Genomic DNA, 19,994 nt, shown 5'->3' with positions numbered 1-19,994 from the left:
TTAAAAGGTGAATTATATTGTTAAGCCTCAAATGCCAAAGGATAAATTCAGATTCCAACAAGTGTCACTTTTTGACACCTCCAAATATTTATGAGGAATTTTCTACAACCTATCTCTAAAACAAGACTGTTTACTTTTGTTCTATTTATGTATGAAAGCATGTATTATGTATGTATGTATTTTTGGTAACAACAAATCATGTTTCTCTTTTTATTGTCTTTGTAGCTGTCTCATCAATATTTGAGACTCGATATATCCAAGGTCAGAAAAATATTTTCCTTTTCTACCCTGCCCCGGGTCCCAAGCTTATCTCTTTTTCTGATGTCTCTTTATTTCTGTTACTACATCAGACTTAGTTTACTAGGGTTGCCATAACAAAATACCACAAACAGGTGGCTTACACAATAGAAATTAATTTTTCTCACAGTTCTGGAGGCTGGACATCCAGGATCAAAGTGCTGGCAGTGTTTTATTTCCTGTGAGGTTTTTCTCTTTGTCTTGCAGATGGTCACCCTCTTGCTGCTTCTTCATGTGGCTGTCCCTCTGTGCTCATGCACCCCTGATCTCTCTCTCCCTCTGCCCTAATTTCCTCTCCTTATATGACATCAACTGAATTGGATAGGGCCCACCCTAATGGCCTCAGTTTAACTTAATTACCTTTATAAAGGCCATATCTTCAAGTACTGTCACATTCCGAGATACTGGAGATTAGGACCTTTACATATAAATTTGGGGAGAACAAAATTGAGCCCATAACTATCCCCAAAAAACAGTGATAGACTATTTTGGGGAGGCTCCAAAATCACTGCAGATGGTGACTGCAGCCATGAAATTAAAAGATGCTTGCTCCTTGGAAGAAAAGTTATTACCAACCTAGACAGCATATAAAAAACAGAGACATTACTTTGCCAAAAAGGCCCATCTAGTCAAGACTATAGTTTTTCCAGTAGTCATGTATGGATGTGAGAGTTGGACTATAAAGAGGGCTGAGTGCTGAAAAATTGATGTTTTTGAACTGTGGTGTTGGAGAAGACTCTTGAGAGTCCCTTGGATAGCAAGCAGATCCAAAAGTCCATCCTAAAGGAAATCAGTCCTGAATATTCATTGAAGGGAAATGGCAACCCACTCCAGTACTCTTGCTTGGAAAATCTCATGGACAGAGGAGCTTTGTAGGCTGCAGTCCATGGGGTCTCAAAGAGTCGGACATGACTGAGCAACTTCACTTTCATGAATTGGAGAGGGAAATGGCAACCCATTCCAGTATTCTTGCCTGGAGAATCCCAGGGATGGAGGAGCCTGATGGGCTGCCATCTATGGGGTCGCACAGAGTCGGACAGGACTGAAGCGACTTAGCAGCAGCAGCAGCATTCATTGAAATGACTGATGCTGAGGCTGAAACTCCAATACTTTGGCCACCTGATGTAAAGAACTCACTCATTTGAAAAGACCCTGATGCTGGGAAAGATTGAAGGCAGGAGGAGAAGGGGACAATAGAGGATAAGATGGTTGGATGGCATCACCAACTCAATGGACATGAGTCTGAGTAAACTCCGGGAGTTGGTGATGGACAGGGAGGCCTGGCGTGCTACAGTCCATGGGGTCACAAAGAGTCGAACACGACTGACCCACTGAACTTAACTGAACTGACCCCAAAATGCTAAGCACTCAAAGCTCAAATTCTTTCTGACTCCTTTCTCTCTCTTCCTCTTCTCATTTAAAATATATAAACAGCTCATACAAATCAATATCAGAAAACAAACAACCCAATCAAAAGATGGGCAGAAGACCTAAACTAACATTTCTCCAAACAAGACATACAAATGGCCAATAAACACATGAAAAGATGCTCAACATCGCTCACAGTTAGAGATATACAAATCAAAACGTCAGTGAGGTACCACTTCACTCCAGTCAGAGTGGCCCTCAGCAAAAAACGTATAACAGTAAACGCTAGAGAAGATGTGGAAAAAGGGAAAACTTTGTCACTGATGGTGGGAATGTAAACTGATACGGCCATTATGGAAAACAGTATGGAGATTCCTTAAAAAGCAGGAATAAATCTACCACATGACCTGTCTATCCCACTTTTGGGTATATACCCTGAGAAAACCACAATTCCAAAAGACATATGTATCTCAGTGTTCAATGCAACAATATTTAAAATAGCCAGGACATGGAAGCAACCTAGTCCATCAACAGAGGAATGGATAAAGTTGTGGTACATTTATATGGTGAAATATTACTCAGCAATAAAGAAAGAATGAATTTGAATCAGTTGTAGTGAGGTGAATGAACCTAGAGCCTTTTATACAGAGTGAAGTAAATCAGAAAGAGAAAAACAAGTATCATATGTTAATGCATATATATATATATATATATGAAATCTAGAAAAATGGTGCTGATGAACCTGATAGAGAACAGGCTTGTGAACACAGTGGTGGTGGGACAAGTTGAGAAAGTAGCATTGGCACATATACATTACATTGTAAAATAGATGGTTATTGGGAAGTTGTTGAATAACACAGGGAGCCCAGACTAGTGCTCTTTGATAACCTCGAGGAGAGGGATGGGGAAGGGGAGGGAGGGGAGGAATGGGTTATTACTGATTTGTGCTGTCACACAGCAGAAACCAACACAAAATTGTAAAACAATTTTCCATCAACTAAAAAAAAAATTGAATTAATTTTTTTTAATAAATAAAGCAGAAAAAAGCAAATATGTTCTGAATGAATTCTACTATAACACTTTTTCCTACTCTCCATATGTACTCTAATGGAGATTTCTTACCTAAACTATTACTATAGGATGCTAGCAAACTCTCCAGTACTCTCTTATACATTTACTGCTAGATCTGTCTTTCTAAAACAGCAGTGATAATGCTACATAAACTCTAAAAACCTATGCTGCTGCTAAGTCGCTTCAATTGTGTCCGCCTCTGTGCGACCCCACAGACGGCAGCCCACCAGGCTCCCCCATCCCTGGGATTCTCCAGGCAAGAACACTGGAGTGGGTTGCCATTTCCTTCTCCACAAAAAACCTATAGTGACTCCTAAATTATTGCCTAAGAATTACCTAACAATAACTTAGATGACTCTTTAAAAATGTCTTTAGACTGCTTTTGAAGCCCTTTTGTGGATCTCAATATCAAATAAATAAATAAATAAATAACAACCCAATCAAAAAGTTGGCAGAAGACCTAAAGAGACATTTCTCCAAAGAAGACATACAGATGACCAAGAAACACATGAAAAGATGCCCAACATCTCTAATTATTAGAGAACTCCAAATCAAAACTACAATGAGGTATCACCTCATACCAATCAGAATCATCATCCTCAAAAAATCTTAAAAACGATGAATGCTGGAGAAGATGTGGAAAAGAATGAATCCTGATCTCTTTCCAAAGAATTCTTCTGTATTATGTCCCATGACTCTCTGAAATCTTTAGTCTCTAGAACAGTGTATTTTATATTATAGATAAAAAACTATTGGTGAGTCAAAAAACTAACTTTAACCAGCATTTGAGAAACCAAAGAATGAAATGGAATAATATATACCCAAATAATACTAAAGGAATATCTAAACATTCATACAGGTTATAAAGTTTTAGTTCAGACTCTTATTTTTCTTTCCCATCAAGCTATTCATTGAGACTTTCCTGAGCTTTTTATTTTATGCCTTTCTTTGAATATTTTCAAGAAGATACTATTACTTTCTAGGTAATTAGATCGTACAACATATGAATATAAATTACACTGATCTCCCCAAGCAATAATTGAATTGCATGCACACAAGTACCTGTTTTTTCTGAAGTCTTTCCTCTGACTGCCGACTGGCAGGTGGGTTCAGAACCTACTAGTGAGCACATGGCAACTGTGCACAGCAGCGTGACAGCAGTTAAAGCATTAAAGAACACCATATTTCTCAGCATTTATTAGATTTCAGAACCTCTTAAGCACCCATCACTGGGCAATTTTTAATTTAACACTGAGTGAACCTGAGCTATTATTCATGTACAAGTGTTGCTGCAGGTACTTAAAGAGATTTGTGTTGGTTAATCATCAACAGAGCCAGGGCTCCACAAACCAAGGACGAAATGAAAGCCTAGGAATGAAAGCATCTCAACACTGGGAATAGACGGGAAGTCTGAGTGTTACAGCAAATAGTGGGATGGGAGTTTCTTCACTGGCAGGATGAGGTAAGAACATACCAAAATACCAAGTCCAGCGAAAGGAGTCAGCAAGTTATTTCTGGGATGTTTCATCTTTGAAAGGAAAGAAAATTAAAGCGATACCATATAATTGCACTAATTTAAATGAGTGTATCTATCCAGTGATGTTGCAAAGTCGCCTGTGATTGATTCAGAAATATAGTATACAGAGCTGGGTCTTCTCTCCCCTGGCAGTCCTTGACTGTGTATTTTGAGTGACACTAAAGAGATTACCAAGGCAGAGAGGAGTTTGTCTTACATGAATCAAAACATGGATATAGGTGCACTTTTTTCTTCCTTTTAAAAATACATACACCGTGTTGATATATGGCAAAAACCAAAGTAAGATTGTAATTATCCTTCAATTAAAAAGAAATAAATTTTAAAAAATACATAGAAACATTGGATGATGAATCAAATCTAATTCAAGTCACTGACAGACTGTCATTTGGATTTTGATGGAATGGAAGCATTAGCAGGCGAGATTTGTGTTTGAAAGAAAACACACAGAGGAGAAGGTAATGGAAAAGATACACTTCACATTACAGAAAAATAAATAATTATATTATGTTCAGTATTGTCAACACAATTAAAAGACTCATGCTTAAACATTTAGGATTTTCTCTATTTTAAACATGCCTCTAAGATCTTGCTTTCAATTTCCACTTGGTTAATGGCTCTCAAATGCATAAGAATCACCTACAGAGCCTGTCAAAAATGCATTATTCCAGGCCATATTCAAGGAAATTGCTGTACAGTAGAAATACAGCATTCTAAAGCAACTATATGCCAATAAAAATTTTAAAATAAACACATAGGCTCAGAAAAAAAAAAGCTAGCATAAAATCTTCGCTGTGGCTATGGTCACTTCAGATGATACAGAAAGAATAAAGTCTGTCCTGTAGAACTTGAAAGATTTGATTCACCTGACCTTGAATACATACCATGATTGTCATGAATATAAGCAAAAAAATAACCCTAACCAGAATCTGAAGGAATTAACTTTGAGCAAGGTATGTGTTTCCCAGTCCCTCCACATGTGTGTGTGTGCCCATGTCTGACTCTTTGCAACCCTATGGACTGCAGCCTACCAGGTTCCTCTGTCCATGGAATTTTCCAGGCAATGCTGTCCTTATATTTATATGTGCTTCTCAACATGAAAATAAAGAAAAAGCTCCCTAAGTCCCATGCTTTCTCAGACAGAGTGTCTTAGCCTCATTCTACAACCTAAATTTTGCTCTCTCCTCCTCTCTTGTCTCCTATCTTCTCAATCCTTATCTTTCTGTTCCCATTAAATTCTAATGTCTGCATCTGGTAAGAGTAAAAACAAAGAGTACTCAGCAGAGACCTAGATAACTAATAAGTCAAGGTCAGTGGTCCCAAAGAAAGCCCCTTTATGTTTCTCCTTACAAGAATAAGGCTGCTGAAAAAAAGAAAAGTAGATTTCACAAAATGTGAAATGAAAAACATATTGTATGCATTCAAAATGAATGATTTGAATATAAAGAAAATCCCTTTCTCCCTCTGTTCACTCTTCCCCCACCATGAAGGCATGAAACTTTAGAAGGAGTCAAGAGGGCTGTTAGACATGAGAAAGTTTTCAGCTATTCCAAATCATTATCCATATGTGGATTTTAAAAACCATTACTCCTATGAGATTGCTTGTAATGTCTAAGGCTCCATGGGGTATTCTTTGGTCTTATATCCTGTATTCCTCCTTTGTCTGGATGTTATAAAGCAGTACAGAAACTCCATAGTTCACTCTGAATGAATACCTTTATTTGCTTGGGAATATGATCTTCATCTCAGAAGGACTAGATGTTAACATTTGATACAAAGGTCACCACTGCTCTACTGCTTACAAATTACTATTTTTAATAGCTCTTCTGCTTTACTCTTTACCCCCACCATCCATAGATGCCCAGCATGAAAAGAAGATCTATTCTTCTGGCAGGTTGCATATAAAACACTAGAGTTTTTGTTTAAATGAAAATCATTTTCAACAAAGCTGCTCAGTTCAGTTAATAAGTATGGAAACTTCATGGAAGCTCTAACTTGTTATTGCTGCTAAGTCGTTCACCTGGAAATTGATATTGTCAAATATATTTTCAATTTATCATATCCTAGGCTATGATATTTTAGACTAAAATTTCCTGTCCATCAGAGTATGTGGCCAGTTTTCAGGTATGAACAGAGAATCTCTCATGTAAATCAGTAAGATGTGATGGCCACATTAAAAAATAAAAAAAAAAAAAACAAGATTCCTGCTGTCTTATCTAGTAAGTCTCTAGGAGACATTAACGCTCTTGCAAAAAAAGTAACAACAATAAATAAATAATTATTTTTTTTTTCTTTTTTTTTTTTTTTAAACTGCATCTAGACTAGCCCCTAGTTTTGCCCAGTCAAAGACCTGTAGAAGCCAAGTTGCCCAGGAGACAAGAGAACCCTCCATCCCACTAATTAGCCACTATTGACTCCAGCCAATATTTGCCATGTAGCAATGTGGTCCTCCACTGCCAATTCTTCTGGCTTTTCCAAAATGTCACATCAGGTTTCATATGTGAAATTCATCAATTTAGAAATGTTGGCCAGTAACTCGACTAAAAAAAATGCAGTGAACTGAACCAAAGCATGTGAAGGCCAGATGTGGCTGGCAAACCATCAATCTACAAGCCCTAGTCTAGATTAGTGACTTCAACCCTGCTTATTACCAGCATCACTCAATTATCTGTGGTTTCTGCATTTAACATTAATTCCTCAATCTGCCTGCATCCCCCTCCACTGACTTACTGAGTGTGTTGGGCTCTTCATCACCTCGATTCCCAGAAGATGCCTCTTAACCTATGGAAATGCACCTCTGCAAGTACATGATCATGATGCAAAGACAAGAAATAAGCCCTGATATAAATCTGTATATACCAAAGGATACAACTATGTGATCATGAAATACATAGACACATTACTGAAACAAAATACACCAAAATGCCTCCACTATATACCTCTGGGTAGTGAGAGAATGGGTACATTAAAAAAAATAAATCTCTGAATTTTGGACAATAAATATACATTATATATATATATATATATATATATATATATATATATAAAACCATTGAAAGTTTTCAGAGTATACTTCTGGAGGTAAGGAGTGAGAAGGTATGGGAAGAAAGAAATTAAGAGAAATGATATTTTTTTCAAAACATGATTGACAGGACTGGCCATGCCTTTTCAAATACAATTTATCTCACCCATCTTTTTTAGAGTTAAATATTATAAGAATAAAACCTAATCTTTACCAACAAATAAATGCCCAGTTAAGTTTTCAGTTTTTTTGAAAGGTCGTGACATATGAGTTTCTTGAGATTAAAAACTACTCCTGGTGAAGAGGGAGTGAAGGTTGTTGAAATGACAGCAAAGGATTGAGAGTGTATAAACTTAGTTGGTGGGTTTCCCAGGTGGTGCTAGGGGTAAAGAATCCACCTGCCAAAGTGGGAGACCATGGAGATGCTTGTTCAGTCCTTGGGTCAGGAAGATCCCCTGGAGGAGAGCATGGCAATGCATTTCAGTATTCTTGCCTGGAGAATCCCAAAGACAGAGGAGACTGGCGGGCTACAGTCCATGGGCAAGGAGTCATACATGACTGAAGCGACTTAGTATGCACCCACTTAGTTGACAAAACAGAAACAGGGTTTAAGAGTGCAACTCTAATTTTGAAACAAGTTCTACTATGGATAAAAAGCTATCAAACAGCCTTTCATGCTACAGAGAAATCATTCCTAAAAAGGAGAGCCAATCAGTGAGGCAAGCTTCATTGCTGTCTGATTTTAAGAAATCTCCACAGCTGCTTCAACCTTCGGCAACACCACCCTCATCAACATCCATCAATACCCAGGCAGGACCCTCCACCAGCAAACATATTATGACTTGCTAAAGGCTCAGCTGATAGACTATTTTTAGCAAAAAGTATTTTCAATTATGGTATATACATTATGTTTTAGACATAATGCTATTGCAAGCTTAATAGGCTACAGAAGAGTGTACACATAACTTTTATAGGCCCTGCGAAACCTAACAATTTGTATGACTCTGTTTACTGTGATATTCACTTTATTGCAATGGTCTGGAACCAAACCCGCAAAATCTCACAAAATCTCTTATGCCTGTGTTTTACAGTGTCTTAACAACGAAATTTTGACTAAATGGAAGTAGTCAAAAGCTGTGATGGTGAAAATAGCATTTATAGGCCATAAACAAGTTATAGTAGGGGCTCACATTTCCAGAAAAATAATAATGGTGACTTCAACTAAGCTGAATTTCCTAATTTCCAAGATGGTAAAAGACCCTGATGCTGGGAAAGATTGAAGGCAGGAGGAGAAGGGGATGACAGAGGACAAGATGGCTGGATGGCATCACCGTCTCAACAGATGTGAGTTTGAGCAAGCTCTGGGAGATGGTGAAGGACAGGGAGGCCTGGCGTGCTGCAGCCCATGGGGTCGCAAAGAGTCGGACACGACTGAGCGACTGAACAACAACAACAAGATGATAAATAGTTTCTAGGAAAAACTGCTGAACTTCCAGTCTCCCTCTGTTACTTTCTTTTCTAAATCTTTTTTGGAATGTATGGATGTCCAGAACCCAAAAGCAGGCAGATCACTTTCCCTTCGTTCCAGTTATACCCTGCTGCTCAGCTGTTCTCACCTTCCTCTCAGGTTTTCTCTGCACTCCACATATTCCCCCTCACCCCATCCTTCCCTTTTTCTCCTCATCTTATCAACCCCACCAACTGTCTCTCTGAGAAATTTCCTTGAGGTTTTCTCCAGGTCTCTCAGAAAATCAGATCGGAATCAAGGGGGAAAGATTTGGTTCCATAACCCTGGGGCCAATTGCTGTTCGAGTGAATGTTATAATTTGAAGCTTGACTTGTGCATGAGTAACAACCTAAATTACTAATGTACCACATTGAGAGCTTCATAATTACAGTTTGGTTGTATTACAAGGGATTTTTCAGCTCTTTGACACTTTTTCTTACTCTCATTTTGTCTTTTTTTCTCCCTTTTCAATTTATTGTTTTTAGATATTTGATATCAAATGATTTAAATTAAACTTAATTTCTGGTGACAGAGGATTTTCAATTTTTAAAAAGTGGAAAGGTCTCTGGGTAAATGCCAGTCTTTTCTCTCCTCCCAGCCACCCACACAAATCTATTCATATAGCAGAAAGCTGTAGTAATAGATTCTGATATGGGATACAAAGAAGTGAGGGGTTTTTCCAAATAGAACTCTCTTTTATTATTTTTAGGACTCTTTAAATAGTCCAAGTATGTGTCATTAAATTAATCCTTAAAGTACCTCTTTAAATGACTAACAATTCTCATTTCAACTGTTATGGCATAAAATTTAAATGCAATTATACACAAAGAAATTGCTTCCTTCTTTTATACCTGATAATGACAGGTCATAAGCTGTCCTAAATCTATATTCTTTGCTAAGCCATTTGCAATGTAGTTTATTGGTGGTATTAAGTGCTATTTAATGAAACAGCTTATAATATTAAGAAATTGTTCTATTCTCTAGAGGTAAAATCATAGCAAATCAGGCCTTTATCCAAAAGCTTTGGAAAAATAAAGGTTCCAACTTGGTTGTAGTATGTGAATTAATTTTGTAGTTATCTGTAAATTTCACCCCTACACATCACTCTCCACATTTCTGTATTACCAAAATAGAGCCTCAAACACAGCTTTGCCTTTCTGAGAGGAGGCCTTAATTATGAGTACTAGATGTTAGGGGTTTAGTTTGTCCCCATATTTATTCCCTTATATAAAACATAGAATCTGCTTATGTTTTGCTCAATTTAGAAAGAAAAGGTCACAAAGAAGTAGGCTGTTAAATCAAGTCAATGGGGTCTGAAGACTGGGAATCATGAATTAAATGGCAATTCCTAAAACATATCAAATAATTTAATAGAAAAAGTGAGGCAGAATCGGGTAAAGATGAGAGGAAGGGATAGTTAGGGAGTTTAGGATCAACATGTACACACTGCTTTATTTAAATGGATAACCAACCAGGTCCTATTGTATAGCCCAGGGCACTCTGCTCAATGTTATTTGGCAGCCTGGATGGGAGGAGAGTTTGGGGAGAATGGATGCGTGTCCATGTATGGCGAGTCCCTTTGCTGTCCACCTGAAACAACCACAACATGGCTCATCAGCTATATTCCAAAACAAAATTAAAAGTTAAAAAAAGAATTTTAAAAAGTGAGGCAGGGTCGATTGGCTTGAAAATTAGAACTTTTCAGTTTTGAATGTTTCTCCCTGGAACTGGAAATGACCCTGGAGATAGTCTAGTGGAGAGCTTTCACTTTGTACTGACGAAATAGTCTAGTAGAGAGCCTTCATTTTGTACTGACTGAAATCCAGACGGCAAAGTGAGTCCCCTGCGACCCCAAGCCACTTCATCACCTGAATCCAGGCTCCAGCAAGGCTCTTTCTTACCTCTTTGACCTTCCCCTGAAGCTGTGGGCTGAGATAATGTCATAACATTCTTCAGTATCTACCAGTTGGACTTGAAAATATGTTCAATATGATTTTAAAACTTGGCCCTTTTGCATCATAGGTGGGAAACTGAACAGCAGTAACATAATAATTGTCTTTAGGATAGCTTTTAATTCAAGGAAAAGTAATAGTAATGTGAATTAATGTTCAATGTCAAGACATTTCTGAAAATGTGTGTGATGAGTGTTCAAAACAAGTAAGAAATACTCAGATCAATGTTAATATCTATGTTGGTTTATGACCAGCCAAACGTGAATTCTTTCCTCAAATACACAGGTGAATTGGCTGTTGATTATTATTTGACAGGACACATTTTACCTGCAGCAAAATTCAACATTTTACTAGCCGTAGCATTATTTGAAAGCTAATCAATATTTTTGCTAAAACTTCAGGCACTAGAGCCTAATCATATGCAATGCTGCTGGATAGAAAATATAAAATCAGATTTACATATTTCTGGCTCCCTTGAAAATGCTAGTAGGGTTATAATTATTAGGTAAGATTTGTTATTGAATCAGGAAGTTCTGGATTAGCTGTTAGGGCATGGAAGTTTCATCAAACATTGATTATGCTTGTGATAATATTTTCCACATTTAATGAGATGGTCAATGTCAGATTAGGTAAAGAGTGCCTGAAAACTGTAGTTTGGCTCAGAAAGACAGAAAAAGGTGAGAAGTCTAACAATAGAAAACCATTCAAAAGACTAAGATTTGGCTTTTATTCAATTCAAGGAATGAGAACTTGAAGAGGAAACTCCCATACTAATGCAGAGATTCTAAATTATCACTGTATCAGCAGACTTTCAGACCAAGAAAAGAAGTTTATATGGAATTATATTGAAAGAGCATCCATTTGCTTTGAAATAATTACTCACCTTTGGTCATATACTTTGCCTTAAATTCACAGGTGCAGGAAACTAGAATGACATTATTATCATTTCCAAAATGCTTATTCAGTAACTTAAATATATAGAATACTTGACTGTAAATGCTTTTAAGAGGTTAAAAATTATATCATTTCCCTTATAACATGTTTTAAAGCTTTTCTCTTACAAATAGCAAGAAATTATGATCACATTTCTCAAAGATGACAAAGACAGGAAACCAACATACTAGCATGAAAGATTAATTATTGAATCATGTTTTTCTATTGCCTGTATTTTTTAAATGTTGATATTCAAGTGCATCTATCATATATAATCTAGACTCAATCAACAATTCACTTCTTTAAATTATTAATAATAAAGCTTTTATTTACATAATGGTTGATTTACATCTTAAATCTAATTCCCAGTCCAACTGTTTAATATAAAACCAAGCACTGAAATCAACAGCCTTAGCCTCTCCTTGCTCAGATATCAAGACTGGCTTTAACATAAGACAGCTTACTGTTGTAGCCTATGATAATGTGCCTTATAAATATGCCTTGTTAACTGATTAATGAAATGCTTATAATTGCAAATTGTAAATTAGATTGAGGCAGATAGATAGATAAGCGAATCTATTTAAAAGATACTTCCTATTGCATTAAACTCAGCCTTATTTGGGGCTTGGATAATAATAAGTTTTCAGGTAATTTGGAGTGATTTTCTGCCCTGAGCACTGATCACGCTCTCAATCAGCTTTAGTGACTGAAATGAGCATTGTTCTCCACTCCTAACCTCAACACATTAACTCAAAATTGATTTTTTTTTTTTTTTTTTACCTATTTTTCTAGAATGCTGCAGTCAGCAGGTGATCACTTCAGGAGGAAAACCGATGTCTGCATTCCAGTTCTTTGCATTTTCCAGGCTCCTAACAATGATGGCTGTGGCATACAAATTCACTATGGATATTAGTTTGGTTCCACCAGTTTTCCTCCCTCTTTACCTCTTAATAATTCCCTTGAAACTTCAGCCCTCAGCTATTTAATCAACAAAAAAGCAATAAGTGCTGGCTGCACAAAACTAGGACATGACGTTTAGGAGGAAAGCATGGTCTACATGGAAAACAGATAAACAGATGATTTAGTTGAATGAAATGTAAAGCATTCTGAATGGTGGTTTGTGCTAAAAGAGGAGAGATTACTTAGGTGGGCAAAGGAGAAGTCATTTGAATTTGTTTGAAAAATTGAATGAAGTTTTGTCAAGTTTCCCAGAAAGACACAGCATTTCAGGCAAAAGGAAATGTTTCGGCAAATAAGACGGAGTTCATTCCCCTTTCTTAAAACGTAACTTAAGTCAAATTATTGTGTCACTATGTCTTTTCTAAAAATTGTGAAAAAACAGTCCTGAATGCTCATTGGAAGGACTGATGTTGAAGCTGAAACTCAAATACTTTGGCCATCTGATGTGAAGAGCTGACTCTTGAAAAGACCCTGATGCTGAGAAAGATTGAAGAGAGGAGGAGAAGGGGATGACAGAGGATGAGATGGTTGGATGGCATCACCGACTCAATGGACATGAGTTTGAGTAAACTCCAGAGTTGGTGATGGACAGGGAGGCTTGGCGTGCTGCAGTACATGGGGTCGCAAAGAGTCAGACACGACTGAGTGACTGAACTGAACTGAACTGAACTGAATTAAAAATCACTCACAGATGAGATCCTTAGGATTAAAAAAGAATGAAAGTCAAGAAAATAAAAGAGAGATACACCTGATAGATAAACAGAAATAGTACGGACCTAACAGAACCAGAAGATACTAAGAAGAGGTGGCAAGAATACATAGAAGAACTGTACAAAAAAAGAGCTTTATGACCCAGATAATCACAATGATGTGATCACTCACCTAGAGCCAGACATCCTGGAATGTGAAGTCAAGTGGGCCTTAAAAAGCATCACTAGGAACAAAGCTAGTAGAGGTGATGGCATTCCAGTTGAGCTATTTCAAATCCTGAAAGATGATGCTGTGAAAGTGCTGCACTCAATATGCCAACAAATTTGGAAAACTCAGCAGTGGCCACAGGACTGGAAAAGGTCAGTTTTCATTCCAATCCCAAAGAAAAGTAATGCCAAAGAATGTTCAAACTACCGCACAATTACACTTATCTCACACACTTGTAAAGTCATGCTCAAGATTCTCCAAGCCAGGCTTCAGCAGTATTTGAACTGTGAACTTCCATTTGTTCAAGCTGGTTTTAGAAAAAGCAGAGGAACCAGAGATCAAATCACCAACATCCACTGGATCATCGAGAAAGCAAGAGAGTTCCAGAAAAACATCTATTTCTGCTTTATTGACTATGCCAAAGCCTTTGACTGTGTGGATCACAATAAACTGTGGAAAACTCTGAAAGAGATGGGAATACCAGACCACCTGACCTGCCTCTTGAGAAACCTATATGCAGGTCAGGAAGCAACAGTTAGAACTGGACATGGAACAACACACTGGTCCCAAATAGGAAAAGGAGTATGTCAAGGCTGTATATTGTCAGCCTGCTTATTTAACTTCTATGAAGAATACATCATGAGAAACGCTGGACTGAAAGAAGCACAAGCTGGAATCAAGATTGCCGGGAGAAATATCAATAACCTCAGATATGCAGATGACACCACCCTTATGGCAGAAACTGAAAAGGAACTAAAAAGCCTCTTGATGAAAGTGAAAGAGGAGAGTGAAAAAGTTGGCTTAAAGCTCAACATTCAGAAAACGAAGATCATGGCATCTGGGCCCATCACTTCTTGGGAAATAGATGGGGAAACAGTGGAAATAGTGGCTGACTTTATATTTTTGGGCTCCAAAATCACTGCAAATGGTGATTGCAGCCATGAAATTAAAAGACGCTTACTCCTTGGAAGGAACGTTATGACCAACCTAGATAGCATATTGAAAAGCAGAGATATTACTTTGCCAACAAAGGTCCGTCTAGTCAAGGCTATGGTTTTTCCAGTGGTCATGTATGGATGTGAGAGTTGGACTGTGAAGAAGGCTGAGTGCCGAAGAATTGATGCTTTTGAACTGTGGTGTTGGAGAAGACTCTTGAGAGTCCCTTGGACTGCAAGGAGATCCAACCAGTCCATTCTAAAGGAGATCAGTTCTGGGTATTCATTGGAAGGACTGATGCTGAAGCTGAAACTCCAATACTTTGGCCACCTCATGTGAAGAGTTGACTCATTGGAAAAGACCCTGATGCTGGGAGGGATTGGGAGCAGGAGGAGAAGGGGATGACAGAGGATGAGATGGCTGGATGGCATCACCGACTTGATGGACATGAGTTTGAGTGAACTCCAGAAGTTGGTGAGGGACAGGGAGGCCTGGCGTGCTGTGATTGATGAGGTCTCAAAGAGTCGGACACAACTGAGTGACTGAACTGAACTGACAGAAAAGAAATGGTCTTCCTGGAGCAAATAAAGTGGATAAAGCAAAGCATTTTGGCTTTGAAATTGTATGCCTCCATCTGCCAGTGAGATTAAGTTCTAAAATTCATCCTAAAGCAGGAGATGGATCCAGGTCAATGTGTGGCTACATACTACTTAGGGGCCTATTATGAAATTTTTGTGAGAGTATAGCATTTTTCATAACAGATCTTGTCATTCTTGAAATTTGCCTACCATATTTATTTAAGATCATAAAATATATGTGAAAAGTGGAAAGGAAGGATAATAGAAAGTGTCATTGAACTGATAGAGTTTCCTCTGGAATACATTCAAAACTTAGTTCCAAATGATAATGGGAAAAAATAATCTTGAATAAAGATTGGAATTTGAGTGTGGGCCTCTTCATGTTCTTGTTTTGAGTCCTTGAATCAAGTACTAATTATATTTATTTTAGAGAAAGGAATGGGTAAACAAAGAGGTCCTAGTATATAACACAGGGAACTAACTGTGTTCAATATCCCGTGATAAAGCATCATGGAACAGTATAACAGAAATTGACACATTATAAATCAACTATACTTCAATAAAATAAATTTTTTTTAAAAAGAAATAATTATACTTGTCATGCCCAATCAGTTGGTCAACAGTCAAAGTATTACGTACAACTCAGTGCTAACTGAGCCTTGTCTTGTAATGGATAAGTTGTGATGCCTATACACATTTGATAAAAGAAATGCCTAACACCCTACAAGTGGCTATAGCTCTCAGATATTCACCAACAACTAGCCTGATAATCCAGTGCATCCTACCCTACCATGTTTTTACCTATCTTCAGTAACCATTAAACCCTTGATCCATACTTTGGCACAGGCACCTCTGCCTTCAAAGATTAAACAGACATATTTCTCCATTTCTGCCCTTACTAATCAACTCATCCTCTGACCATGCACCCAACACCAAGGAAGGGATTATCATTCCATCTTACTCTAGACCACATCCCAGCTGGGGCAGTAGAGACTGAACTGCTGTGGGAAGGACATAAAATGATTGTGTAATGGGAACTGCAGGTCTTATAATGATCTTGATCAGGTGCCCATTTTATAATGGATAATATATGAAGACAGAGAAGGCAATGGCACCCCACTCCAGTACTCTTGCCTGGAAAATCCCATGGATGGAGGAGCCTGGTAGGCTGCAGTCCATGGGGTCGCAAAGAGTCAGACACAACTGAGGAACTTCACTTTCACTTTTCACTTTCATGCATTGGAGAAGGAAATGGCAACCCACTCCAGTGTTCTTTCCTGGAGAATCCCAGGGACAGGGGAGCCTGGTAGGCTGCCGTCTACAGGGTCACACAGAGTCGGACACGACTGAAGCAACTTAGCAGCAGCAGCAGCAACATATGAAGAAACAATCATAGTTTATTGACAGCAGAGTTTTAAAAGTATATATCTAGGAAGAAAAGAAAATGACCTAATCATAGATGAAGACTTGAGAGAGAGAATAGGCTTTCAGGTTCAAGGACAAGTGTCAAAGCATCGGGGAGAACAAAAATGGAGTGTCTGGGAAGCTGTGTGCGTTCTTCTGATAAGGACCTCAGAACTAATTCCTACAATTTTTTTCCAAGCAATTATCAATAATTTAGAAAATAAATTGGGCTATGATATGAGTGAGAGCACTAAAATTGCTATGAGGAACTACAGCTGAAAAGGCTGGAAGAGATTGCTGAAAAGATGAAAGATGACCAAATGACTTTCTTTCAGAGCCCTACTGAAATCAAAAATCTAAAGAGTGCTCACAGCTTTGCGATTTGTTTTTCCAGCATTGCTTGTCAATAATAGAATCAAAAACAATGACAAGGGACAGGTACAACGAAGTAAAAGGACAGATTTAATAGAGGATCAGGATAGAGATGAGTAAAAATATGAGAAGTAAAGACAGACGGCTGTTTCTAGTCTCAAATTAGGTGACTGTAGACACAGCTTATAAAATCTAAAGCCCTATGCAGATGGGAGGTATGGTTTTTATTATCAATTGAAATATTGTATAGATGTTCCCTTAAACCTCTTGGAAAATGATGATCAATAACAAGACAAGGAAAGGACATACATAGGCTATGTGCTTTTATTTCAACTCACCAAATACTAAGTATCTATAATTAAGACCTGAAACTTGTCCTGGAGAAGAGATCTGTCAGCTATGACAGAAATATATGATTAGAAAATTTGAAAATAATATGCTAAGAGCTACATTAAAGATGGAGAGAGGCACTTAGCCCTATTTTCCTTGAGGAAATGATGCTAAGGAAGCTTGGAAATATAAGTAGAATTTAGTCAAAAAGCTATAAGGTCATTTCTGTACTGCATGGAAAGGTCTGGAGCCTTTAGCTAAATTGTTACATTGAAAAAAAAAGTTTGCACTAGAATATTTATATTATCTGTAAAATCATGAAGCACTTATAAAAAGAAATACCTTGAATTACTATTCAGGAAATCTTTGCTTCCCCACTGCTTCCCACTATGTGCATGCTCAGTCATTTCAGTCAAGTCCAACTCTTTGTGACCCTATGAACTGCAGCCCACCAGGCTTCTCTGTCCAGGGGATTCTCCCGGCAAGAATACTGGAGTGGGTTGCCATGCCCTCCTCCAGGGCTTCCCTTGTAGCTCAGTCGGTAAAGAATCTGCCTGCAATGCAGGAGACCTGGGTTCGATTTCTGGGTTGGGAAGATCCCCTGGAGAAGAAAACGGCAATCCACTCCAGTATTCGTACCTGGAAAATCCCATGGACAAAGGAGCCTGGTGGGCTACAGTCCATGGGGTCACAAGAGTCGGACACGACTTGGCAACTAAACCACCACCACCACCACCATCTCCAGGGAATCTTCCTATCTCAGGGATCAAACCCACATCTCTTATGTCTCCTGCATTGGCAATCGGGTTCTTTACCTCTAGCGCCAGCTGGAAAGACCCCTTGCCACTATGGAAATATTTATTTCACTGTCACATTGATTTTAGAATTGGCCATATGATTAACATTGACCTACGGGTCGTTAGAAGAAGTGATGCAAACAAAGACTTGAAATGTGCTTGCCTGAAATCCACATGCTCTCTTGCACCTCTGTCCATGCAATGAGAAGATTGTGCCCTAACTTTCCCACTGCTCCAAGGGAATGAGAAACATGTGGAGGAGCACCATCCATCCAACTTATCATCCTGAGTTTGGAATCAAACTCAGCCCAGCCCAGCCTAGATCATTTATCCCAAGCTGGCTTGTAGGCATATGAATGAATTTAAATGATTCTTGTTTTAAACTTGCCAACTTTAAAATGGATATTATGTAGCAAGAGCTGCCTGGACATTGTTAGATGTTGCTGTCTCTGTGTTGAAATGTTTTTCAATATCTTATTTTTGGTTCACATTCTTTACAAATCTGTCCTTTCTTTAAATAAAGATAATTTTAAAAAATAAATCATATATGAAAACTATATAATTTATGATGTGAGTCTCGCTCAAAGATATATTGTTATGATGTGAGTTATAATGTCTGGTATCTCTCTGATTAAATAATTGTTGGTCATTAACTTTATCTTGCAGGCTGTTTTAGGTTGCAGTCCTCTCATTCTCAATTGTATTCGAGGGCCTACATGTAGTAAAATAAAAACTTTTGAGGATCCTAACACATTTCTTCTCAACGACTGCTCTGGTTACTCACATAGGAAAAGACACAGCCCAGACAGGAAACAGAAAAAAACAAGTTTCACATACAGGGAGTTTGATTGAATAAAATTATACAATTCTCTAAGTGCCCAGTACAATGCCTGGTGCATAATAACAGATTACCAAGATGTATTTGATTCACGTTCGCAGTCCCTCCTAAGATTTCCATTTGGCCATTTTTCAGAAAGCCTCACCTGAGGATTTTCAAGTTCCTGCGCATTGGCATTTCAGTGGTGGCCCAGGTTAATCATGCTGTCTCTTCCAGGATTCAGTTAAGAGAACACAAGTCAGGAAGGTTCTGGTCTTTTGAATTTTCCTGGAATTTTCAGTGTCTGTTTTGACATTTGATCCTCTGATTTGCTGTGATCTGTCATTTAAGTGCTGCAGGGAATAAGTGGGAGTCATTAAACATCTGCACACTTTGGGGAACTTTTCACAGCCCAGTTGTTGGTCTCTGCAGGAAGTCAGTGAGGATTCAGTGCAAGACCACAGGCAGGCATTTCAATCTGAGTAATATTAACACTCACAGACTGTCACATTTGTGGAAATCATTGGCAGTGTGTAAGCTCTGAAACAAAGGAAGGAAAGGCCAAATGACCAGAGTTTGGAATTTCCAGGATGTCCTTGATGGCTGGCAGCTGACACAGTAGACAAGCAACTTAGTGTAGACTCAGGAGGAATGAGACCAGGACTGAAACAGGGAATCCCCAGTACATCCCCCAGCTCTCTACTCATGTATCCTATTAAAACACATTTTCACAAAGAGGCTGCTATGTTGTGATCCTGGGTTGTCAGCCAGCAATGTTTCTTTTTCTTTTTTTTTTCATTTTATTTATTTATTTATTTTTATTTAATAACTTTACAATATTGTATTGGTTTTGCCGTATATCAAAATGAATCCACCACAGATATACATGTGTTCCCCATCCTGAACCCTCCTCCCTCCTCCCTCCCCATATCATCCCTCTGGGTCATCCCAGTGCACCAGCCCCAAGCATCCAGTATCGTGCATCCAACCTGGACTGGTGACTCATTTCATATATGATATCATACATGTTTCAATGCCATTCTCCCAAACCTTCCCACCCTCTCCCTCTCCAACAGAGTCCAAAAGACTGTTCTATACATCAGTGTCACTTTTGCTCTCTCGCATACAGGGTTATCATTACCATCTTTCTAAATTCCATATATATGCGTTAGTATACTGTATTGGTGTTTTTCTTTCT

Source organism: Bos mutus, chromosome 1 (assembly GCF_027580195.1).
Source record: "Bos mutus isolate GX-2022 chromosome 1, NWIPB_WYAK_1.1, whole genome shotgun sequence".
Classification (NCBI taxonomy): Eukaryota; Metazoa; Chordata; class Mammalia; order Artiodactyla; family Bovidae; genus Bos; species Bos mutus.
Note: the sequence above shows the minus strand (reverse complement) of the source record.